General features: G+C 37.2%; 1 protein-coding gene across 1 annotated transcript in view; it reads left to right on the forward strand.

Moving 5' to 3' along the window:
- The window catches only part of FOXP2 (forkhead box P2), a 413,000-nt gene that overhangs the window by 54,117 nt on the left and 332,377 nt on the right, over positions 1-26,506 (forward strand). Inside the window, exon 2 of the mRNA XM_048301832.1 lies at positions 9,702-9,848. The gene's annotated coding sequence lies outside the window, so the exon portion shown is untranslated. The remainder of the gene's footprint in view (positions 1-9,701; positions 9,849-26,506) is intronic.

The raw sequence follows: 26,506 nt of genomic DNA on the forward strand, positions 1-26,506 counted from the left end.
CAGAGAACACACAGATGCTATGAGATGTTTTGCTATCAATCAGGTTTTTTGTCAGGGCATTCAAGAAAGGCATTATATTAGCCTATATAGATATTTATAGCTATTTTTTAATTCTGAAAAGACATATAATGCTATTTTGAAAGAACATATGTTTATATTGTGATGTGAAATCATAGAAGTATTTCAAACGTATGTACATTCGAAGTATTGTTTGAGTAGGTGTTTTGTGAATAGGTAGGAACTGCCACAAACTTACTTTTCACATCTTCCTAGATTGTCTTATTTTATTTAGATTTAAAGACTGGTATTTATAATAGATAATCCAAGTGTTGTGTGTCTTGGGAATTCAACATATGGATGAGGATATGGAAGGCATTAGTTATATGAGATTTGTTGACCAGCTTTTAATTCAGATTGTCATTTTTAGCACACGGTGGTGCAGATGGTGGAGTTTTGACTGTCCGTCAGAGCCCAAATACCTTAGGGACAGCTGTTGCTGATAAATCATTTTACATGCTTTAGGTCAAGAGTCGTCAAACCTGTTACAGCACCTGCTTCTACATATGCAAATCTGTTGTTTTGTCATTTCATTAAACAAGGAAAAGTAGTGGTCTCTCTTGGCCATAAGTAAGCCTGGAACATATCCCGTACGAAATGAAATACAGCAAGAAGACAACTGTGGTTTCTGCAGTACAGCCATGGGATGCTGCTTCTGTTTGGGGGCTTTGTTTCTGGAAGACTGCCTGCAGTTTGGAAGGAGGGTAGAAAAACAAGTACATGTTTGGAGGCAATAAGTAAAGGGAAGGTGTTTGCTGTCATTGACTGTAGGGTAGTTGTGAAGTTTGACATGCCCAGAAGCCAGCGGGTGCCATGTGGGGCTCCCCTACACTGCATACCTCTGTTTTCATCATCTGGTGAGCCTGCAGCATGATTTCCGGGCACTGGAGCATACAACATGTCTACTTCGGTTTGGAGCTGATTGATCCACAGCAGAACATGCTTGTGGGATCTTCCCTTGCTATAGAAGAACATAAATGATTGAAATGTTTTCTTAAGAAAGAAAAGATCATTTGTTTATGTACTTCAATGCCCAGCAAAAAAATTCCTGTCAAATGGCAGCACACTGCAAGAACTGGGGGTTTACTGCACAAGGTTATGCCTGGGCTTTGGAAACTTCTAAGATGTTTATATTTGTTTAATTTATCAGGTATGTAGAGAGAGATTAAATCATGAGGAGGAAACTTTGTTTATTGCACTTCACAAGTAGGGCTGTGGCATGTAATAGAAATGGCACTTAGGGATTGTTTTTTTTAAGCAAACTGACAGAAGATTTTATCCTGCACTGCCATAGATTGCTGTGGGGGAGAAAGGGAAATAGTAAAATTGATGAAGAAATGTTGCATGCTGTCATTTTAGATTATGTTATTTTGCCATGAATTTGCTGCTAATTTTTTTAAAGATACTGTAAAATTCTGCTGTTGCAGAAAGCACCACAGTAGCGCTGTAGTCTGCTAATTATTTCATTCCACAGCTAGTTTGTCAACAGTGTTTTAATCAAGCCACCAGCAAAAATGCTTTTTGAACAATTTGTGGAGAAAAAAGAATACCTCCCTGACCTTTCAACCTTGGCAGCTGAGTTTCCCCATTCTGACACTAGGCATTATTTTTGCAAAGGTTGGAATTTTAACTCTTCAGTGAACCAGATATCATTTTTATTGGGATATTAATTCTGGTAGGTGCTAATCTCATCAAGATTTGCAGACATTTTCCTTCATAGGCCATTCTGATTTGTAGCTTTTTCTTTTCACAGCAGTATTAAATACCAAACCTCTCTGATATGGAAGTTCATTAGAGATATGTCTTTGATGGCAGCCCTTTCAGGGCTTCAGTTTCAAATACCTTGATGTAAAGCTTAAGAAGCCATTGTGTTGTAAGCCCTCCTTGATGTGTCTTATTTAGATCTGCATAGTAAATCAAGGAAAGTAAATAACAAGGCAGCAGATGGAAGCATGGAGATAAGGCCAGTGAACAATTGTATTTGTATTTTGTTATGATGTTGACAGGAGTTAAAATTCACTAATCTAGTTCAACTGATCTGCATTTCAAAGAAATCTCATTTAGCAGCAACTTGAAGGTTTGGAGGATAAAGTTCTTTTATTGCAGCTTTTATTGCATTCTTTGCTAATTTATCTGGTCAAGATTTAGCCTTGCTTACTTAAAGCAGCAAGCATGTTACAAGGAGTCTTAAATACTACGAAAGCATTAATGTCTAGACTATGAACGGAAGGTAATTACATATCCAGCAGTGAATAGGCCACATTTAGGAAATACTGTTGTCCACATGGAATTGGAAGAGAAATGTAGATAAGGTGTTTTCTCCCATTTTCTCTAAGGTTTGTTTTTTTTTTTTTTTAATTATTAATTTTAATCATGTGGAAAATTAATATAAAAGCAAATGTAAAATTACTAAATATAAACCTCAGAATTTCTTGAACTGTGAGTTCCATCATACCATACTTTGCTGCTCTGTTTACAAATTGATAGCTCATATTAAGGTTTCATTTAATGATTGCCCTTCTGTATCTATTAAACAAAACTATTAAAAAGTGGACAATAATTTAATAGAATGATGGACCACAATTATTTTATGTGTGCTTTAAATGGTGTAGACGATGTATATGTAAGTTAGGTACTTCATATTAGATACAGTGCAGCCATGTCATTTGGAAAAAAAAATGTGATAAACTGTAAGAATTAAATATCGTTAAAATGAAAAGGGATAGAAAGCAGAATTTAGGGTTTCCTTTTGCAAATTTAAAAAAGTTGTTTAATCTTAAGGCCAAAAACTAGACTTTTACTTTGATTTAGTTTTCAGTTTATAATAAAAATACTAACAATGGACTATTTAGGGTATTGAACACAAGTGTGTCCATACCTCTGTACAGATGTAATGATAATAAACCAAAGCATGCCAGGCTGGTGTACATCCACTCTAATAATGGGCCCCAGTTCTCTAAGACATGTAAATCATACCCAGCAGCTGCTATGTGTTAATGCTGTAGTCCTTGCTGCCCTTCTGCAGCCTGTCCTTGTCACAGAGCCTACACCTGTGCCCTGAGGACTGCACTTCCATCTCATTTGCAGTGTGGGTCTTTGCACTTCTTTGTAGTGTGTCTTTGTAGGCTCGAGAGGAGTAGAGAGGGAGGCAGCTGGGGATGAGGGTGCTTGCTAGGCTGCAGTGATACCTGATAGCTTTTGACTGCTGGACTCCATAGGCTAATCAGATCATGGGGTGGTAAATGCTTCTTTAGTTGTAGTACTGGCTTAAGCATCTTTTGGTTCCTTCTCCTCATTGCTGTACCTCTAAAAATGTTTGCACAGTGTTTTGTGGGTCTGGTGGACTCCATAAATTTGAAAGCAGCTTTTATTTAGCCAGTTTACTTTTAATCTAGATTAGTTTCCCGGTATGGCTGACCATGTATCTCCATGCATACTTTCCGTGGCATAGCTCAGTGGCCAGTGCTGGGAAGGGTGAGGTAGTACTGGTCCTGCCTCTGCCACTGGAAGAAATGTTTGTCAGTCTACACCCCAAGACACACAGGCTGAGCTTCCACAGCAGACCAAAGCCATGCCACATCACAATTGTGTGATCCCACCTTATCCATGTTATGTCTCCTCACTCCTCTCTTACCCTAGCAAGGATGACCATGTTTTGGTCAAAAGTTGATCAGTTGTTTTGCAGGACTGTTTTAAAGTCAGCACAAGAGAGGAGTGAGAGTCTGCAGGTGGAAGGTTAGGGAAGTTAGGGCTGCTTTGGCTCCGGATTAGAGTGTTTTAAGTCATTGTGCTGCAGCAGTCTCAGGAAATTTTACTGTTACCTCCAGACCATTGTATGCTCTGTATGTGTGAAATGAAGTAGACACTACAAATAACAGTTATTCAAAAAAGAGATTTGCACTGCTTTGTGAGAGAAATATATACCAGCCAATATAATGATGACAATAAAATAAATTGAACTTTCCTAGAAAACTCCACAGTGTAAATGAACATTTATTTACATCCCAACCTGCTAAAGTTCAGAAGAAAAATTTTGAATTTAAATATATCCCAAGGATGTCATCCTATTTACAGCACCCAGAAGCAAACAGGTCCACGAGATCAAGCACAGGCATGTTCACATTTTTAGTTAAACTCTACCTTCTTCTGCCTAATAATGTAAATCATCCCCTCAAATAAACATATGCTCCTATTGTCTGGCCTGCCACAGTCTCCAGAGTTTCACCACCCGTAATCTGTTTTTAAAGCCTCATGCCCTTGTACCTTTGGCTTCAGCATCATTGACTCTCGCTCCATCCTGCCTAAGCCCATCCCGCGTTCTGACGTTGCCTAAGGTGACAAGGATGGATCCCGGCTGTCACTGAATGCTCGCCCCTTGTCTTCCTGTCCCTGCTGGCTCCATGCATGTGTTGTGTTCCTCACAGAGCTGCATAAGGGGACAGTGTTTTCAGCAAAAAGGATAGTGGGAGAGAAGATAAAGGGAAAAAGGAGAAATAGAGGGGAAAAAAAGCCAAATGAAATTTTACGGAATTTCTCACATCTGTCTCTCTGCAGAAACCTTTTACACCCTGCCAGTAATACAGGAGTGCTGCAGCATGGTAACAATACTGGACATGATTGAGTAATCTTCTCTCAAGTGATGGGGATCCAAACTAGTTAGCAATGAGGTGGATTAAAAACCAAACTTGAATTCCTGCTACCATCACATTGGTGTTGGTGTTGATTGCATAACCCTGATGGGCTGAATTGTGTGTGATGCTCCTTGTCTGGAATCACACTGAACTGCTCAGCATTTATTTCTTCAGCTCCTGCTGCACGTCCCTGTGCTGAATGACAGCCTAATGTTAGAAGGAGAAAGGCAGATAGAGCTGGAAGGAGTGTGGGGGAAAGGAGGTGGCACTTTTCCCACTGGAGTAAATATTCCCAGACATATTTGCCACAAGAAGTACTATACAAATTTACCACTATTTATTTAACCTTCCCAAGCTTGGATCTTGGTTTAACAGCAGTTTACCACGTATTACGTGAGTTTGTCCCAAATCCAGCATTATATCTTAGTTGGTGGATTGCCTAGTAGAGCTAGTTAGCCTGTGTCTTCTCTCATCCATCTTGTGTATATCATTTCCTTTGGGGTGGTGGACATGTAGTCATGCAAGGAATATTTAGGCGTAAGTCTTTCTTTTGTTTTCATGCTGTTCTGTCCTCTTACAATTCAGTTTAAGGTTGTATTTCTAGTCAATATATTTTAAATAAATACTGACTAAATCTGCAAGAGAAATGAGGAATATTTATCTAACTCTTAATCCAAATCCAGAAGATTTGAGGAACTTGGTATACAACTGATGAGAGGAATAGATTTTAAAATATTACAAATTTTAGCGTGTCTTTTCAGATCCTGCAGGAGATCTGTATAAAAACAAAAGGAAGATTATTGATTATCTTTGTGGCACTAATGCGTATAGAAAGACTGTTTTACCTGTTGATAGGTAATTTGTCCTGGCTTTCTCTTCTTCTTATGTAGGAGAAGGGAAGTAGTGCCAACTCTGATGTTTTCTGAAGCATTTTTTTTTTTGATCGTAGCATAATAAGGTTTCTTAAATTGCAGACAAACCAAAAAACTTTATTCTGTTCAATAGCACAGCATTTAGAGAAGTTTGCAATATAACACCTTTATTGCTTTAATTATTTACATCATGGTTGATCTCTTGTTTACTCATTCTCTTGTTTCCAGATTAGGACAGTGATACCACAGATCATCTGGAAGGGACTTTTAGCACAGATTTATTTATGTCTTTTGTCACTGTTTTAATATATCTTTCTTAACAATATTTTTGGCATTTATTAACAAAGCAGTAATTATTTTCGTGAGTTTATGTTTTTTGAGGTAAGATTTCTGGGTAGAGGCTTTTAGATAAACATGGTTCTAAAGATACAGGATTGTAATACTACATTAGGCAGTCTATACAAATGAGAGTAAATATTGTTCAATCTTAAACCAAACCAGACTCAAAACTCCAATCCAGTCCTTGATTTTATATGCTATGATATCAGGCCACATTCTACTCTAGTTTTTTATTTAGTTACACCGAATAGTCTGTAGGTACTGAAAGTAAAGTTAATAGGATGCTTGTCTACAAAAACTGAATTTTATATCATATTAATCCCAAAAGAGTTAAGAAACTTCCTTGTATAGTCCTCAAATACTTTTTCTATAACGCATTTTTCTTTAGCAAACTCTAAAAACACATGACAGTCAAGAGATAAAGTATTTTATCAGTGCTTATTTGGGATGGCTTTGTAAGGCAGCTGTATATTTATGAATTGCCAAAAAGGTCCCGTAACTGTTATGCTAATAAGATCATGTTATGATGCATAGCTTTTACTTTGTGTCTTAGATAATGTGTGGGAATGGTGTGAGCTTGCACGTAAGTGTAGCTTTTAATATCCCAAATTAATATGTGTGTACTCTGAAATATATTCGTGTCTTTAAAATTGCAGATTAGTTGTATCACTGTGCTGTTCCAGAATTAAAAAAAATAAGCTAAGAAATTCTTCATGTAAAAACTTCTTCATGTATCTTTGATGTAAGTGGATTTCTACCGGGGTATAATTGAATTAAGGAATATATGGAATAAATTTTTAAAGCAGGCATGAATGCTTATTTAACCTTCAAGTGAAATTATATAAAAAATGGTTGAGAATAATGCATTCTTAGTTAACATGATTTTTTTGGGGTTGCTATTGGTTTCTGATACTTGCAAGTGAGATAAATGCGTATCAACTTCTCCCCCTTTATGTGCACTTGTTTGAGAGAGTCAAGACGATATTCATGGGAAGACTTTGTAAACTCGTTAATAGTAACTTGAAGCCACATGTGGAAAGAGTAAAAATCAAGGCTTTTATTTGACAGCCATTAGGTACCCACTTGTTCTCATGTAGTTCTTTCTCAGTGTTTAAGTAGTGGTGATGATAATTCTGAATTGTTATTGCTACTATCAAATTGTTTTCAATAGGTTTATCCTGCAATAGTATTTTACCTTCTCTAGTATACCTGGAACCCATGTCTCTAAATTTTGCCATTTTTCTAGAAGCTTGTCTTTGCTCATATATCAATGCTAAGACATTTGGTTCTTGTTTGGTACAGCTTGCTCTTATTTATAGTTAGTATCGAAGTGATGTGAAGGGTATCAAACAGACCTTGAATACCTTTTGAGCTGTCTGGTTATATTCCTACCCTTAATGTTCTAAACAGAAAAGCTGGACAAATAATAGAAGGGAGAGGTAGCCTAAAATGTTGCTATAGGCCAGTGGTACATGAGTCTTTGATCATTAGCATGCTGTACAGTGAATTTCTTTTCATCCTCAGTGTAGCCATTTAAGCTGCAGAAGCAAATAGAACAGCAAACATTGTAGCAGCTTCTTCTTTCTCAGAGAGGGGAATAGATTGAACAGTAAACATACTTTGATCCAGTATTTCAAACTGGCCAAAAAAAGTGTAAGCTATTCAAATTCTCACTGTAGGGTCTAAAAAGAGTGTTAACGAATAGGTATGTGTGTAGATATACCAGAAAATGTCTGGGTTTTGGGTGAAATTTGAGGGTATTAATTCATGCATCTTGTGAAAAGGATTTTGGTTGCATACTGATGTCTGAACAAAGTTATTTCTGTCCTGCTATGTTTTTTTGTGCTAGTACAGGCTGCTTCTTCATATAATGTGCCAATGCACAGCTCTACATATAGGGATACTTGGTTCACAGACACAAAGATCTGTATCTAGTAAGACAGCAGAAAGGACTGTTCATATTCCTTTGGTACACCTGGTAGGTATGGATAGAATTAATTAACATACTTTTTGCTCAAAAGTGTGACACGCCAGTCAATGACAGCAAAAAGTGTTTGTTCCTGATGACAGTCATTCACTTTCTGCTGGTTCAGAAGGCTTCCCTGAAGGAATTTTAATTGATCTGCACTTGCCCAAAATAAATCAGAAACACTGCTGTATCCTAGAGATTAAAGGAAAAGAGAAGATATTGGAATACAGATTATATGATTTTTAAGGTTTACTTTGAGATGAAACTTGGGAAATGGAGATGCTGACCTGCATTTATATAAGTGTTGAACTGAGTGGGAGCACATGGATGAAGTTAGACTCAAACCCATGAGACCAGGGAACAACTTGAGAAGCAGAACCTTGCTTTGTAGCCCTCTGTCCTGGCTGCTTTGGGACTGTGGACCGAGGAGAGGAAGGCTACTGCTGCTTTACAGTAAGACTTTGCTACCTCATTTGGTTTTATTTTATTTTTTCAGTGGTGATGGTGTTTTGGAAAAATCAATCAAATTTATTAAGCATATAGTAAAGTACAGAGAACCATGGGATTTTCTTCGGTGTTCAAAAGGATCTAGCCTGTACTTCAAATGCAACTAAGACTAGACTCCCTGTGTACCTAATGCAGTAATTCTCGTTCTTGAGTGGTGAATAGATCAGTGTAAAATGGATATAAAATTTGTTGAATTAGCACTAACATAAGTGAATTTAGAAGGAGATCCTGGTTCAGACCAATGTTTCACTTAAGCTGTCATCTACCTCCAGTGGTGACTGTTTTCCAAGGATACCTCCATCTTCCTCTTGACTTATGAAACTTCCTTGCATAAATAGCATCCTTGGGAAGAAGTTCACAGTTCTGTCACACAATTTGGGGAGAAGAAACTCCCATTTTTCTTTTGAACTTGGCTTTTATTAGGCAGTTCTTGAGTTCAAAGGATAGGGAGCATACAATGTCTGTGCAGTCTTTTCATCTTTCGAATTTTTTTGTTTTCTATCATGCCCTTCCTTAAGTCAGCTTTTTTCCAGTCTGGATATTGGTGGCGTACTGAATTGTTCTTCATATATGGAAACTATTTTAAGCCTTTGATCGTGTATGTTTTTTTCTCTGAACCTTTGCTAATTAGTTGTGTTGTTCTGTGCTGGACAAGAGAGTGGAGCATGCTTTTCAAGATAGGGATTAATACAGTGGCAAATGACATGTTACGCTTTGTCCTTTATTCCTTTCTCAATAATTTTTAACATTCAGTTTATAGATTTGACTCTGATGGAGTGGTGAGTTTTAAGTTTCCATGAAGAAATTTCAATGAGACCTATCTATCATAAACCCCAGGTCTCACTTTCTGAGCGGTAAGATGTAGTGCAGTAGAGAGTTGTTTTGTTTAACAGAAGATTCAGATTAGAATGTTTATCAATATTGGCTAGCCAAGATGGTTTCTAGTGAGACTGTGCTCAACAAATTGTGATTGCCTGCTTGAACCCAGCCAGAAGTATTTACAGTGTCTTTGTGGTACAAAATAAATAATCGATAATGTGAAACCATCTTTTAACTTGTACACTTGCTTTTTCGAAGTAATACAATCTTGTTATTATGAATCTCAGAAGTGAAGCAAGTGACTGCTCTAGGAGTAGTGACTACTTCATGTGTCTCATACAAGGAAAGAAAGATGTGAAGTGTGTGGGATTCTTTCCTCAGTGTGCAGTACCTTTGTGTAAGGATGACACTGACGTGTGTGTTTTGAAGAGATGGTTGTAATACCTTGCTATAAAACGCAATATGGACGCTTGCACTTACTGTGTTCCTTTCCCTTTTTACCCTTAGATAACTTCAAGCGAAAGTTAAGGACCTTTTGTCCTTATCTGCCGTAGACGTGACAGACACTTTTGGAAGGAGGACCAGTTTGAGCAAAAAGGAAAAGACCATCCCTTCCCACAGCACAGCATAGTGACAAAGTGACTCTGAAGAGATGTAAGTGATTTATAACTGAACTGTGGCTATATTTCTGCTGTGGATTTATACGCCCTGTGGGAGGAATACAGTACCCATCGCTGAAACGTATTGCTTATAGATGTAAAATATGGTTTAGGAAAAAAATTTGTGGACCATGCAGAAAATACATACCCTTTTGATGTTAGTGTGATGTTAGTGTGATGGTAAGCTTTTTGATGTTAGTGTGATGGTAAGCTATGCTACAATTTTTTTTTTCCAAATGGCAATAGTTAATGGGAATGAAGTGCTGTAAGAGTCAAAAACCTGTTTTTCTACCATTTTCTACTCATCTAGACATTGGTTAATTATATACATAGAAACTAAGCAGCTGTATCTCAGTCATTCTGGATTCTGCTTTCCCTCAGGAGAGAAGCAGGCATCTCCAGAGGCCAATCCAGCTCATTCTGAAAGCAATGCCTGAGTAATGCGCTTACACGCTGAGTAGCTTGTGTTGACTGCTTAGCTTTAGCCTAAATGTTCAATGAACACTTCAACCTGGCACGTCTGTGTAAGATGCAGTGCCAGCTTCTTTTCTCCTCCCCATATTGTCATTCTCCCTCACTCAGCAAGTGTAGCTGTTGATAAATTTGGAGAATGGATCAGACTGAAAATAGCTAATTATTTATTTGGTTTTGTTTTCAGTTGGGTTTATCTCAGCCTTCTTCCATATGGCTGTCCAAGTGCTGTCACTGGTACAAAGGGTGATGGGGGTGGGAATTAGCAGCTAAAAGTGTGGGGGAGCACATGACAGCAGCTGTGCTAGTTTCTGCAGCTTAAATTCCTTGGTGAGCTATAGTCTCAGACCTTATAGATATTTTTAGTGCATTGCCATTTATAAGAGTTAAAAAATGTGTATGAGGCACCCTTACTTATTATCTAATGGGAAACTACTGTTTTGTTGTGCATTTCATACTGTGATAGAGCAGTCTTTTGTGTCCTTTGTAAGTTAAAATTCAGGTCTCCAAAACCAGTAAATGGTCATAAGTGGCTAGAAAGTAAGCAGGTGTTCTATTGTGATTTATAGTGCAGGCATGATAGTGTATAATTCATATATACATACATAATTTCTGAATTCTGAAGATGCTAGCCTAATTTTGTATAGCACCAAACATGATATGTAGGTTGGGTGATAGTGGTTGGACTAATTTAGGCACAAGATCCTTGTCTCCTGAACAGTGAAATACTGAATAACATTTCATTCTCACAGTAAATACCTGATGGGAGGGTGTAAAGAAGACAGAGCTAGACTTCTCTCATTGCCACCTGGTGACGGGATGAGAGGCAGTGGGTACAAACTGCATACAGATTATTAAGTTATGTTTCCATTGAAACATAATATAAAAAACTTCCTTATCTTGAGGATGGTCAAACACTGGAGAGGCTTGCCCAAAGAGGTTGTAGAATCCCCATCTATGGAGATGCTCAAAACCCAAAGGGACAAGCAGCCTCCTGCATCTGACTCTTCTTGATCAGAAGTTTCGTTTCGATGAGCTTCTGAGGTCCCTTCCAATTTCAGCTATTCTATGATTTTGGGGATATTTATAGGTAAGCAAAATCAGAAATATTCTCCTATTTTGTTTTATGATATTAATTTTTTAAAAAAAATTTCTATTTTAAGTATTTAGTTCAGTTTAGTATTTTCCTTAAGTTTTGGCTAAAATGAGACGTGGCAGAATTTGCAAGCTTTCTAAAATGTGTTAAATTATATTTAAAGACTTGTGATTATAACTATGAAAATCACATTGAAGTCTGTGAAATTATCTTCTAGCTTTGAATTAACACCAGGTTTCACGTGATGTGAACAGTCACATGATGGGGACTTAAGATGTTTAAAAATAGCGTCTTTTTCACTTGATCCATGGCAAGAAAGATACATTTTTAGTATCATTTTGTGCTTGGGAAAAAAAAAAAGACATAACTAGGAACAAAGCCTTGCAGGCAAGCTCCATTAATCCGCAATAGAAATAGCTGTCTTCCTGAAGTGTTTTTAGAGATCAATGAGACCTATAAAGTGACTTAAGAATTTCATTATAAGCTCTGTTTTCAGTTACTTGCAAATGGCCATTCTGAGGCAATCCATAATTCAAGAGGATGCCAAGGCAAACATGTAAAACCTCGGCAAATGTACAGTGAGACTTCACAACATAGCCTTCTATCTTCTATGAATGTGTGATTGAGGGGCTTCCTTGTGTTTTGAAATACTTAGGAGAAAGGGACTCTCTTCAAGTGCCAGCTTTCTTGAATTTTAACTTCAATTAATTTGGCAGACATTTTCTGCCCACAGTTTTGCTATAGTTTGAATGTCTTTGCAAAAGTTTCTGTGAGATGGGTGTATCATTCCTGAAAATGGAAAATAAAACGGACTAAAAAAAGGTCTGTGACCTCTTCTTTGCTTTTGAGCATGGACTTGGAATTTGAAAGGGAAGCTTTAATGGGTTATAAGATGTGTCTTTTGCCATGCCTCTGAATGTCTGTCCTTCTTGTGCTGAATTATAAGCTTTTGAAAACTGCTGCTTACTCATACTCAGAAGAGGCATATTACTTTGTCAGCATATTCTGAAAACATTCCCTGTATATTCTTAATCTTCTAGAAATGACTGAGTCTGTCCTGGCTTGGAGATCAAACACTGTATGACATTTCAAATTTACAGATCCCCTGCTATTTTCACAAGAGGGTCTTGTTTTTTGAATTTTTCTGGGACAGAGTATTTTGATTCTTACACTTGTTGGTAATTCTGGTTTTCTGCATTTTATGCTTAATTTTCCCAAATGCTATTTGAGAAGGGTGTCAAGAGTGGGATTAATTTCCCATGATGTTAGCCATCTAAAAATACAGGTAGTATAAATCTGAGCTGGTCACGATAGGCTTCTTTAGTCAGTGAAGAGAGATGGAGACTTCCAGGGGAGGATTCCCATAGACTCTTTTTATTTCTGTCTTTAGATGAGACAGTTCTTTCTTTAGAGATGCCTGTTTCTTGTCACTGGCAATAAAAGCAACCTAAGGTGACTGGCACAAATTTAGACTTTTAATTTTTGTATTAAACATTAAGACAGATAAATTCCATCTCATGTGACATAATTTGAGACTTAAGAGGCAGAAATGATATCACTGACATTGACAAGAGCATCCTGCTCTCACAGTAGTAAACAAAATTATTTAAAAAATTATTACGGTTATGGTGATACGTACAATTTTATTAAAAGGACATTTTCCATATCTCTTAGATATTGTGTGTTACCATTAAAGCAATGCACTTCAAGCCCCATTTTAATATTAAATATGAAGTATCAATAGATTGTGGGTGTTTTCTTACATTTGGGTTCTAGGTTAAGAAATGCAAATGTTTTAACTCTGTCATTACTTGATTTCTAATAAGGTAGTAAAACAGATGTATCATGAAATTCTGGCATTGTTGCCTTTTAGCTTGCAACAGAAGATTGAAAAAATCTGGTGCTAATATAACAGACAAAATTGCACTTCTAGTTGATTTAAGAGCAAGAATTTAGGTGGCTTTCCAATTTGAAACAATTTGCTCTACTATCAACTAATTGATAATGTGTTCTATTAAATGAGATTGTGATGAAATGCTGTTTTCCATTTGTATTGAAGTATTTTAGATTTCCTTAGTAATTTAAACTGTTGTCTATACTTGAGTAATGGCAACTACATTGGCTAACCCAGTATAATAGCATAGCACCTCCTTCAGTCCCACTTTTCATGGGTATGGGCTGTATGTGGGGAGGACTTTCTTGCCATGGAATAGTTGAATGTGTCTAAAAGGCATTAGAAGTGATGTATGCTAGCTCTCTTTGCTTTTTAGCTAAAATGTAGGCATATGACATAGAAATTGTGGTGTAATTTATTATTAGATGTCTTTTTGTGTCTAACTGCCATGTATTTGAATTATTACCTTGGAGGGCTAGACTTACCTAGACTTATCTCATACATGTTTTTAACATCACTGTGATGAGACTATGGACAAGAGTTGAATATGCTTCAAAGATGGTCTCAGTTATAATTGTCCTGTTGTTCAGAAATGCACAGGACTGCTTACGGTAAGCACTGTTTCTGTACTTCCGCTCATGGTTGACTGATTAACCCTTATTGGGGTGTATAAAACTTTTCTTTCAGTTGTAATTTCGCTTTGAACATTACATTTTGTACCTGAGGGGTCTCTTTTCATTTTGTTTCCATCTTTTCGTTGTTATTTAAAGTGGCACATTTCATTCAGTATTGCATAGTTGCAGCATGCGTGTATTCTAGTGTAAAACTACAGCAAATACTGACTCCTTGAATCTGCATTTGGCTGAGGAAGTGATTTGTTTTTAAAAAGAGTGCTTGTAAATTGGCCTAAAGAAAGTGCTTAGAGAATGGAGATGACCTCATGTTAATAATTTTTATTTTCTCTGCCTACTCCTTCTAATATTTTCACAAAATAGCATTGACCAATGTTTGTATCTCAGTATCACTAAGTTATGTGTTCTAAACAATAACAAAATATTTCCCTTAGAAACACTGTTACATCAGTACTTGCTGGCCAAGATTCTCACTGGTAAATACACAAAGCTTCACTGAAGCTGGCAAGCTGTCTCTTTTTGTAGTTGAAACAAGTTTCATGGGCTTTGTTTTTTTCAAGCTTATGAGATTGCCCGACTTTATTTGGATTGAGTTTGTATTGTTCCTATCCTTCTGCAAGTTTAAGAACACTTAGTTTTGAATGGAATTTTATGCATTATCACAGAAAACCCAGAAGACCCTAGTTTGGAGCAAATGAAAAGGGCAGTTCAGCCAAGGTGCCACTAAACAGAGGATGTTTGAGTACTGAAGAACTGTGCCTATTTTTATTGAACTATACATTTTATGACACTTTGTCCTAACCCTGTGTGAGGGTTAAACTGAGATCCAGCAGGCTGAGAATATCTGGGTTCAGTGAATGAATCTGAGTACAGAAACCTGAGGAGTATCTGTTCAAGAAACACATTAATGACTGCATCAAAGTTAACAGAAGAGTTTTTTCCACAGCATAGGCATCTATGTCAGCAGGGGCTTTTTAATAATAGAAAATTTCACATGGGCTCAATCCCATTCCATGTAGCAAGTGAATCAAGTTCCTATCATGCTCTTATTCTGACTCAAAATTTAAAAGCAACCTGAAGTTTCAAATAGGGAAAAGGGAAAGATGTTTTGATTGTTGCAGGCATTTTTAGAAAGTATAAGTATGTATTGATAGTTCTTCTAAAACTACCTATGTATTATGCATCTTGTCTCAAGTTGCAAACAAGGAAGAGAGAAAAGGAAACTTTTTGTCAGCATGTCTTCATTTCTTCAGCCTATATAAGGTCTCTTTTCTCTAGAGGATTTTGGATTAGATTCCTGAATTGGTTGAGAGCATCAATTAATTGGACCTTAGCCATTCTGACTGTCAATTTCATTCATTTTCTACTTTGTGAGAGGTAGAGTCGTATTACTTTGATTTGAGAGATCTTTCCTGTGGTGTGAGTGAAAGCTGCATGATAGGCTAAATAAGGATGCCAGCTAAGCAGATGCCTTTTGCTAAAATGACGTTTTTATAGAGTCTGGTATCCTGTGTGCAGTTACAGTTTACTGGCATTTAGCTGTTCAGGAACTGGAAATGGTGTGAAACATACATTTGTAGTGGAACAGAATATTTTTCATATAAGATCAGTAAATGTTTATAAAGAATTGTCTATTGGCAAACAGCTGCACTGTTACGCTTCAGAGATAGAAGCATTTGGATGGTAATAAAGGGATTCTTGTATACAGCTAACAAAGCACGGTGAGATCCTTTGGGGCATAAGTCATAACGTGATAATATTAATAACACACTGCATTTCATCTGAGGATTTCAAAGAACTTTATAGAAAACATCAGTGAATTAGGTATCACCTTAACCCACTGTGGAGCACTGCTAAGACTTGGGTGGGTTGAGTGCAGAAATACCATCTCATTTTTATGGTATGTTGGTTACTGTACCTTTGTTGCACACAGGTAATTCAGGAAGTGTCAGTATTTTCCACATGGAGATCATAAGGCATAGAGAAACAGATTGACTTGGTCTGGGCAGACAGTAACTCCAGCATAAGCATTCCAACACCAAAATCCTCCCAAACAGCCTGGCTGTTTGCAGTGATAGTTGGCTCAGGCTGTTGGTTCTCTTTGCTGTTGTACATCTTGAAGCGCTGTGTAATATTACAGAAGATAACGTTGTGCAAACAGTGCAGTTGGAACCTGGCCATTTAGAGTAACAATTTCATGAGTTCTGATATGCTGATGCATGTATATGTCAGAAAACCAGCATATTTTTATGTGTTAAAACCGTCGGTAGGAGGTACATTAATCAAAAACAACTTTTCAAGGGTGAGACACAAGCGCTATAGTTGAAAAGTATAAGAGCAGAAACCATCTGCTGTGTAGTGTGTTTTGATGAAAACATACATGGTGCTAATTAAACAAAGCTAATTAAACAGTTATTTCACGTTGCAATTTAGGGCTTTTAAAATAATCTTATTTAAAAAATTGTTTTGGAGAGACAATTGTAAAAGATGCTTTGGGTTTTGCCCCTTCAGCGCTGCTGCCTGTTTATGTCTGCCTTTGGTACACCATTCCTAAACACCATTCATTCACCTCTTGCCCCTCCTGTTGAAGGAGATACCAACAGTATCTTAAAAGTGTTCTTTAATATTTTACCATTCTAGACCTCATATTTTGAGTTAGTGAAATGTAAAATTGCTTTTCTCCTTTATCTGTAGGCACAAATGAAAACATTTAGGTTCTCAACTGACACAATTTTGGCGAAAATCATATTTTTAAATAGAAACCAAGTACGGGTTATGCTAATAGAACCTCATTTGTAATTTAAACCGAAGCTGTTAACATTCAATAATGGAGCCATACATCAAGGAGTTTTCTGCAAAAACAGAAAAATACTAATTCTTCATCCTCAGATCTGCAAATCCAGACTGATGGGATTTCAGCCCTTCATCTTTTACTGACAGGCGGCAGCATCAGTGGAATAAAACTAAAATGTGATCCCCTTTCTCTCCACCTCCTTCCCCTAATTTTACTCTGACAGAGAAAGAATCACAGTTTTAGCTGGTATCTTAGCCCAGGGGAAAAAATGGTCTGTCATCAGGTCTTTTAGGGAGAAAGAGCTCTTCAGTGGAGCAGTTAAATGGTATTTTGATTCTCAGGGTGCATCTTATACCTGCATTTTTGCAAGATACGATAAATGGTTTCTGAGACAGTTATTGAGAGCAGAATCAAGGTCATCAACCTTCCCCCAAGAGTTCATTATCTCTCAGTTCTTGTTTCTGATGAAAATGTTGAACATGGGGGAAGATGGGCTCCAGATGAACTATCTGAAACTGAGCATTCATATGAACAATCCCCAGCCATATGTTAGTAAAGCATGTACTTCTAATTTTTCACCTGCAAAAATCAGTGACTCTGATCAAATTTTTCTAGATTTTTACTTGATTTTGCAGTAGTTTGATGCATGCATGTTGAAGTTTATCATTCTAAATCCCCTAACATGCATACATTACTGTAAAGTCCTCTACAATTCATGATGAAATAGAAGCCTTTGGGTATTTTGAAGTTGAGACCTCCGTGTCTTTGGAGAAATTCATTTTGAAGCCCTACAGTTAAACTACAAAGCTCTTCATTGTCTGCCAACAAGTTGCTCCTGGAGTTTGCTTATTAAGCTGAGTTCCTGCATATGGCTGTAAATACTCAGTTGTCTAAAGAAAGAAAAGATATAAATCTGCCACAGCAGAAGAAATTTGCCATAGAAAACAAAAATAATGTGGTCTTATACCTGGAACAAGAATGATTACCATCTTAGTATTATTTGGCTTCTGCAGCATCTCTTAGTATTTTAGTTCAAATCAGGACTGCACTTGAGAATTATCAGGATAGACCAGCCTCTCATTGAACCTTGCTGATGATGAAGCTAAACAAGGGCAAGTACTTGAAAAATGTACCAAACCTATACACTAGTATGAAGTAAAGTATCTTGAAGCATATCCCACATGCATGTAAAGTGTTCAGCTCCAGCTGTTCTATTGTGCAAGGCCATTTTTGTTGGATTCTACTATTTCCTAATGCTGATGTTTTCTTAGTTATGTAAGACCATGGGGATCCTTGTCATAAAGAAGTCTGTAAAAAACCCACCCTTTCATGTAACTTTCTGAGTAACGTAATATTTCCATTTTTTTCTCAGATAGTATTTTAGAGTCTGTAACTGTGGAGGGTCTCTGTTGCTTTGTTGTCTGCCCATCTCCACATCTCTTCTGTAATTAAAATGTTTTCTCATAATCACATGTACTTCTGTGACCAATGGGATATTTTCGTTTTGTATGTCTAAAACTGTGGTGAAGGAGAAATTGTTTTTACCTAGTCTGTTTCTATTGAAACTATCATTTACAGGGTGTTCTTAGGAGTTTTTGATTCCACCTTCTTTATTCACATTTCTAAAGCACACTTTGGACAGATGTCTTAAAGAGGAGAACTGGATGACCAGTGGAGGGCTGTAATTTTCAACTCCCTTTTCTATGGTTATATGATAAAAAAATCAGTGGCGAAGTTACACCTTATTTATCAGTAGTTAGGGAAAAAATGGAAGGTAATACTGAAAGCCAAATTTGATAATCTTTCCATTGTAACCTTCTATAATTTTCTGTGTTGTAATAAGCTGTATGTATATATACACACACATACGTGTGCATGTGTGCATGCACAAAAGTATATGCATATTGTGCTGTATTTAGTACAGCACATAGTGAGGGGTATTGCTGATAGCAGCAATTTTGATGAAGTAGTTCATTGGACAAGGCATTGGTTGTAGTACATACTACTCTCATTGTTGCCTGAAAGATGATGCATTTAGTCTCACTGCTTTGTGCCCAGGTTTCTGATTTTGTGTGCATTTCTAGTGTTTCTCTATCCTAGTCAGTCTTTGTCAGGGAGATTGCTACATGCTGGTGTCTGTAGGTCTTCACTGGACATTTAAACATGATTTATGAGCTCTTGGCTATCAAAGTCTGCTTTTGGCCCATCAGCCAATATTCTGGTCCCATGGCAATACGTATGGCACTGAGACAATGACTTACCCATTCCTGTGCTCTTCAAACTGAGCCAGTAGATAGTTACTTTGGTAGAACACTGTGAACTAGTAAGATGCTGCTTCTCAAATGCCACAGGTGCCAAAGCTAAAAAACCAAATACTATGTTACTATATTTATGAAAAGCCAACACGTTTCCATTGTAGCCTGCAGTTAAACAATTTAAACTTCCACTAATTTTAGCATTATTTCTTAAATGGTTGTGCTTATGCAAATAGCTGAAAATTTTGTACATTTTTTTGTACTCATGGGTGGAACTGGGTAACATGGGATGTAAGGAAATAGGCAGTTTGTAAATATATGTAAAAGATACCCAGGAAAAGGAGAAAAAGAAGAGTTGGTAACAATTTAGGGGAACCAGTTTGAGACTAACTGAATGACAGGAAGGCATTAGTTATGAAATACTCATTAACTCTCAGTAGTGTTAGACCAGCCACTATAGGATGTGGCAATCAAATATTTAACACCAACTGATAATGTTACCAAGTAAATAAAAAAAATTGGTAAAGTGGACTTTATAGTGTTTGCACAATGTTGTAGTTGCTCACCAGGCTCCGTGTAAACACAGATGATTCCCTTCCTAGAGTATAAGGAAACGCTGAAAGCCTGAATGGGGAAATTCTGGAAAGGGGGCTTTTGCCTCTCAATCTTGTGTGTGAGGTTGCTTTACTCGGAAATGTTTTTCCACTCCCTCCAGACCTATCTAAAGGGCTCATGGAGGAAGGAAACAGAGTGACTTAAGTTCACCGAATGGTTGTTAAAAAAATAAATCAGGTTAGAAAATGAATAGGGACATGACATCATCGTGAAGGATTAAAGTCCTGAAGCAGTGTGTGGTTGTAATATTTTAGCTGAGTACTTCTACACTACAAGTGTGGCTTGTATTCCGGTTCTATTCTTAGTACTTAGTGCTGGGTTCCCATCCAGAGATCACATTTGTTGCTGTTGTTGAAGATGTCAATTTTGCAATTTCTTGATTGCTATCATAAGCTAATGGGGAAATACAATGAACCTAGTTTGATTCATTGCCAGACATCATGTAGAGATACGAACACGATACCGTGAAGGCTTTGGTCACTGTCTTGCGTTTCTATTACTTCACTTCTAGTGAAGTTGAAGCTGGCCAGGTTTTGGACCAAGGGGATCTTTTGCATTACTTGCCTTGACTTTCCCAGTGTTGGCAGGGTGTTTTATATCTTTCATGCATAGGCCTTCCATCAGATAGAAGTATTGTGTCAAGGGAAGCATGTGAATAGTCCTTGAATAGTTACATGATTTGTGGACAAAACCAGGCAGAATTGTGCCTGAAGAAACAAAAATATTTCTAAAAATTAGACACAACGTTGGTTTAAAGGTTGTGTCCTTTGAAAGGATTTGAAGCAGTTTAGGTGCTTACGTTGCTCAAGGGACTTTGAGTACTGTGAGGTTTTAAGGAAGGCTAAGTATTCCAGGAAGTTTAAGAGCTTATGGCATCGTAAATATTTAAGATGATTTAAAAGGTTATGTCCTCTTTAGTATTTGAGTTGGATTAAGTGCTTATATTGCCTTAAGGACTTTTTCCCTAAAAGGAACCTCAGAAATTAAATGCAAAAAAACTCCCATAGATGCAATATTTGGGCGTTTTTGTATTTTTGCTTTCATTTGAGAAATGCAAAATTCTGTTTTCAATAGCAGCATTAAGTTGACCACACTACATATGCATCAAAGATGGACAGAATAATGGAGGGTGTCTAGGAAACCTCTGGATATGAAATCCAGAAGCAGTAGTTTTTAATACCTTGACAGCCTATGTGTAGGGAAATGTTTTTTTCTTCTGCTTGTTTTTCATTATCTGGTAAAGATCAAATAGATGATCAGGATAGAATCAGATTATGGAAATACAAAGAAGCAATTTCACCTTAGAAGGTAAAGAGCATCTATAATTCAATATGCAAGAAAATAGGAAGCCATTTAGTTTCACTTCATAGTTTTGCTGATATTTTACTTCAGTGAAAAGGAATAACAAGTATTATAAGCCTTAGTGTCTTATTTTTTTTTTTAATTGATCAAGTTATGTATTTATTCTTGTCTTCTGAGATGCCTTTCCTAAATTCTTCACTAGTGTATTTGCATAACATATTTTTAAAATTTTTTTTCTTTTAAATTCCTGGAAAGTGTATTTTCTATTTTATTAACCAAATACATACACTTCTTATTTCATAAAAAGCAAGTAGTCAGCATTCATTCAATGTATTCACGTATTCTGTGCTGCCTCAGTTAAATGGGCATCAGTCCATCAGTCCAAACATTTTTCTCACGGGCCTCTAATACACCAGTGCTTTTGCTCAGTTGTCTCAGCACAATTACGGTCGCTGTATCTACAGGCTGTCCTGGCACAGCACGCAGTGCCAGCCATCTGGGCCATGTCTGGTGGCTTCATGGGGAGTACATAAGACACCACCTGGAGTACTGCATCCAGCTCCGGGGTCCTTTACACAGGAAAGACTTGGAGCTGTCCAGAAGAGAGGTACAAAAATGATCAGAGGAGTGGAACACCTCTGCTATGAGAAAAGGCTAAGGGAGCTGCAGTTGTTCATCTTGGAGAAGGAAGGTTCTGGAGAGGCCTCATTGTGGCCTTTCAGTTCTTAAAGGGGACCTGCAATAAAGATGGGGACAGGGCCTGTAATAACAGGAGTAGAAGGTGAGGGTAACCTGAAGCCCTCATGTCTGGGCATGCTTTCATAAAGCCTGTGCTCAGCTACATGGGTGGGATGAATGAGATGTCCATATGTTCCGAGAAAGTTCACAGGTAAGATCCCAGCAAGTTAAGGTCTCCTGCTAGTTATGCCAGGAGTGCTGAAATATTGGTGGTAGCGCTGGCTCACTCTGTCCTAGCAGTTATGACCAAGAATCACCAACACTTGGGAGTACAAAGTGTTCTTGGTGGAGTGGTCAGAACTGAATAGCTGACAACTTTCAGTCTATGTCAGTGGCTCTCCGTTAATTCTCACTTAATGCAGAGTTGAAAAGAGAAAGACAGTTAAGGAGAGAATGGGATATATTTTGAAACACAGGTCTAAGCACAGTGCACTGAATGAGCTGTTGTTGCTCTGGGATGCCACACAGTCAAGTGATTATGTGTTTTAAAATAGGTTTGGTGTAATTGTGAGTTCAGCTACTTCAGAACTGACTCACAGTTCCTAAAAGCTCCTCAAAATTGTTAAAATTTATTTTCATGTGTGTACATCTTTAAATGTACTTCCTGTTACTTTTGGTGCATCCCATGGAGGAAAAAACAGTGTTTTTCTGTCTTTCTCAAACTTAGCATCATCTGAAATTTTTAAAAGTACAGTTTCTATATGAATGACATTCCATTATCCAAGTTACGAAAGAAAAACACGCAGTACACTAGACCAGGATGGACCCCTGCTGAGCCCCATTCATAGCATCTTTCTTCTATTTCTAGTCTCTACATCAAATTTTTGAACACATTTTGTATTAGCCTTAAAATAGTTTAATTTAGTCCTTGTTTCCTTTTATTCTTTTTATGAGTCATCCCCTTCTTTTTATGTGTCATCCGCTGCTTCTTTCCCATTAAAAACCTTTTTTTTCTACTGAAGGAGAAATTTAATTGGCTTGCCAAATTTTGGTCATGACAAAACTATATTGACAGGTATTTATTTTCTTGTTGTAAAGAAAAAAAATGAAGTCTTGTTGGTCTTGGTTTTCTCAAGAAATATTTCAGAAACTGAAACTAATTGAAAAATTTATCATTTCTTACCTCCTTTTTGCAGCTTTTTATGACAGGGACTGTATTTCTCCCTCTTCATTTTTCTGGAACTCCATCCATTCTCTAAAGCTCTGAAAAGTTGCTAATGCCAGTGAGGGAATTTCAATTAATTCTTGTAGAGTCCCTTGCACTGTATTTAGATGTTCTACATATTGAAGTAATGTGGTTGTTCATGGTCAGAGACCTTAGTCACTGGTTTGATTGGAGTTAAGAATGAATTTCAAAAATAAAGATAATATAAACTCTTAAAATTTCGCTGATTTGCTTTTGAGTAGATATAGATGTGATGGATAAGCAAAATTTCAGTGCAGTCAGGCGTTGGAAATACTGGAGTTTGGTGTTCTTCTACTGGCTTCAGAGCACAGGCTGACATCATGGTTTTACCTAACCTAAGTAAGCTTGGTTAGGCTGAACTCATCTGACAGCATCTAACTTATTGCAGTGTCTTGTCATCTGGTTTCCCTGTTTGTTTTACTCTTAACGTTTTGTCCCTTTTGTCACTAGTTTTAGAGATCAGATTGTATTTGTCTCTTATACTAAAGACTTAAGCAAAACATATGTCTTTGATTCTTCTGCAAATAGCCTGATCAGCGCTTTCTTGAATTTTCCTATTACTATTAAGGAATGTAAAAAATGCATTTTTTGCTACTAATTCTTTTTTTTTTTTTTTTTAAGTTACCGCTCACTTTCTCTTTATGCCCTTCTGACTTTGTCCCTGTACTGCCATATTTTTCTCTCTCACCTGCTTGTGTTCACAGACCTCTGCTTTCCTGAAGTTGCAGGCCCTTGAAGAGCTTATGATGTACCCTTTTTCCACATTTTACTTTACTTCCACATTATGCTGTAAATGTTACTCCTTGATGGAGCTGTGATCTCTCTTGAACTCTTTCTTCTTCCCTTCGAGTTACCTTTTACAGGATCCTGGCCACCAGTTAATTTATCCAAGTCCTTTTCTGTAATCTTCATTGACTTTATTCTCCTAGTCTCCCTTTTCCTTCCCATCCTTAGAAATGGGAATTCTCTCATGTTACAGTTTCTTTCAACCAAGGTGCCCTCCTCAATTTTCACATTTCCAGTGAATTGAAGTATAATCTAAAACATTTTTTGCTTTGTGTGTTTTCCTCAGTTTCTGTACTAAAAATGGTTGCTCACACATATTTGGATAGCCTGTATCTTGCTGTGTCCTTTCCAAAAAGATGACCAGATCGTTAAAGTTGGCTGTTACTGCCAAGTTCTGCTGATACTTCCTTGCACTACTTGGTCACAAACCCCCCTATAATTTTTATTACTTTTTTCCTGAGAGAAGAAAACTCAGTATGCTATTCAAGAGATAAAGGACTGTGCTAGATGTACAAGCAGCCAAATGTCAGCAAATATGTGAATTTATCTTTTTATACTGCATTGGTAAACAGACTGTATTTCAGCTTATGTTTCTTCTGGCCACATCTAAAAGAAAATACCTTTTTGAAAATTAGAGATGGTGCCAGAAACAATTATGAAAGTGATTTAAGAGCTTGAAAATTGCCTTGCAGTGAAATATTTAAGATCAGTCTGTTTACCTTATCAAAAAGATGTTTGAGAAATTACTTAATTACAGCATACCTTCACAGAGAGAAAATATCTAGTGCTCTGGAGAGCTCTTTAATCTGGTACAGAAAAAGAAAGTATGTCATGAAACAATTGTTTTAGCTAAAACAGAATTCATTCTTCAATCAGCTTTAAGTGTTTGGGTTCAATAATAAGGTAACTGTCTGAAATTTTATAGTCTGTCATATTATAGGAAGTCAGACTTGATGATCTAATGGTCCTTTCTGACCTTAAACTTTCTCTAATTCATGAATCTTCTGAACTTCAGCAACTCTGCAAAACACATGGCCCTCTTCTCGACAACCTTGACAGCCCACAGAAGAGAAATACACTTGGACTGGGAGGGGCTTGTAGGATAAGATAAAACAAAGCAAGGGAGGGGGTTCATTCCTTTTGAAATAACTATGGTTTGTTATCAGGGGATCTGAAGGCATTTTCTGAATTTGTGACTGGTTTCTATTTTCTTATTCTAGGTGGAGGGCCCCTTCCAGAAATAGTTACTCTTGGTAGTTCATATATTCTTTGATTTTACAGTTAACTGCCCTCTGGATGAGATATGTTGCTCATTTGGCCGGCTTCTAGTGGACTTTGCTGGCTTTTTTGTTTGGGAAAAATTCAGAAAGATGATACAAGACTTGGTATCTGGAATGCAGAGACCATTAGTGAATTCTTTTATCATAGGTCATAGTAAAATTTTGGAGTCCTCTTTTTCTGGTTATTGTCTTTTACAATATTAAGGTATTAACTCACTTCAGTCACAGCTATAGCCACTACCTTTTATCCAGTGCAGTACCAAAGCTATGGGCTACCCGTTGTGTTGATTTTATTTACTTGCAGGAGTAGACACTGCAACAGGGCATTCCTCCTAGAGTTTGAGGAAAGAAGATATTCTTGTTAGGAGATTACAGACGCTTGTATCACAACTGTTCTAAATGAGAAACCATCAAAAACATAACACCAGCACCCCCCACCCAAGGATTAACATTTTGGCTTTGAAATGTGCCTTAGGCTAAAGTTTAGCATTGAACTCCTCAACCCAAGGGAAAATGTTTGTTTTCAGATTTCTTTTTATCAGTCATGTTTTAGGAAGTGAAAAAGGTAAGACAGCATTCAGTGATGCTTCCGTGCAGAGCGACGAGTTTGAAATTTTTGTGTCAAGAGAGGAATGACTGGTATTAGGCAAATTTCTGTTAAGTTTGGGGAAACAGTCATGAGGAATGGATTATCCCATGTTTGCTTCCCACATACCTCTCTGGTTCTTCCCACATAAGCAATATATGAAAGCACTTTCAGATGTAAACGATTTCTACCATTGTGGCATCTAGGTATTTAGAGTGATGTCAGCAATGAGATGCATTTAAGAAATTTAGAAACAGTCTTGTTACATCTTGACAATGAGACATCATTGATCTTATGCAAATCACTACTAAAGTGCTTTTCTTCACAACAATTGATTTCATCATGCCTATTTTAAGAGGGTTTTCAACAAGCCCTTCTATTGATTTTGCTCTTGTAAATCCCAATATTTGCTTGCCTTATTGGTAAAAGAATAGTAAGACTTTGAGATGTTCCACTTTGTTTGTTTGAAAAAAAGCTTAAAAATATCAAAGGTAAAATAATGATTTCTTTTCTTTATAAGTTTTTATTTTTTAACGATGTTAGAAACTCATATCAAAATAGTATGTTTTTCATAGAAGCATAGAACAGTCCTGAGCTGGAAGGGATCTACAAGGTTGATTGAAACTCAACTCCTGGCCCTGCGCAGGACATCCCCAAGATTCACACCATGTGCCTGAGAGCATTGTCCAAACACTTTTCAAACTCTGTCAGGCTTGGTGCTGTGATCACTTCCTTGGGGATCCTGTTTCAGTGCCCAAAGACCCTTTAGGTGAAGAACCTAATTCCAGATACCTAACCTAAATATCCCCTGACACAGCTTCATGACATTTTGTTTCTTTTGTAGTGGTTGTAAGGGGTTGCTGTGATGCCAGACTTTTCTCTTTTTAACTCTGCTTTGTAACTTTTTAGAAAGAACAACTGTGTGTCTTGCTTGTTCTGCCTAGCTCTTGTGCCTCCCTCAGGCCAGTCTTCTGGCTCAGGCTGCAAAGAATGGACTTTATGTTTTGTTGCTTTTTAC

Source organism: Corvus hawaiiensis, chromosome 4 (genome assembly GCF_020740725.1).
Source record: "Corvus hawaiiensis isolate bCorHaw1 chromosome 4, bCorHaw1.pri.cur, whole genome shotgun sequence".
In the NCBI taxonomy this organism is placed as follows: domain Eukaryota; kingdom Metazoa; phylum Chordata; class Aves; order Passeriformes; family Corvidae; genus Corvus; species Corvus hawaiiensis.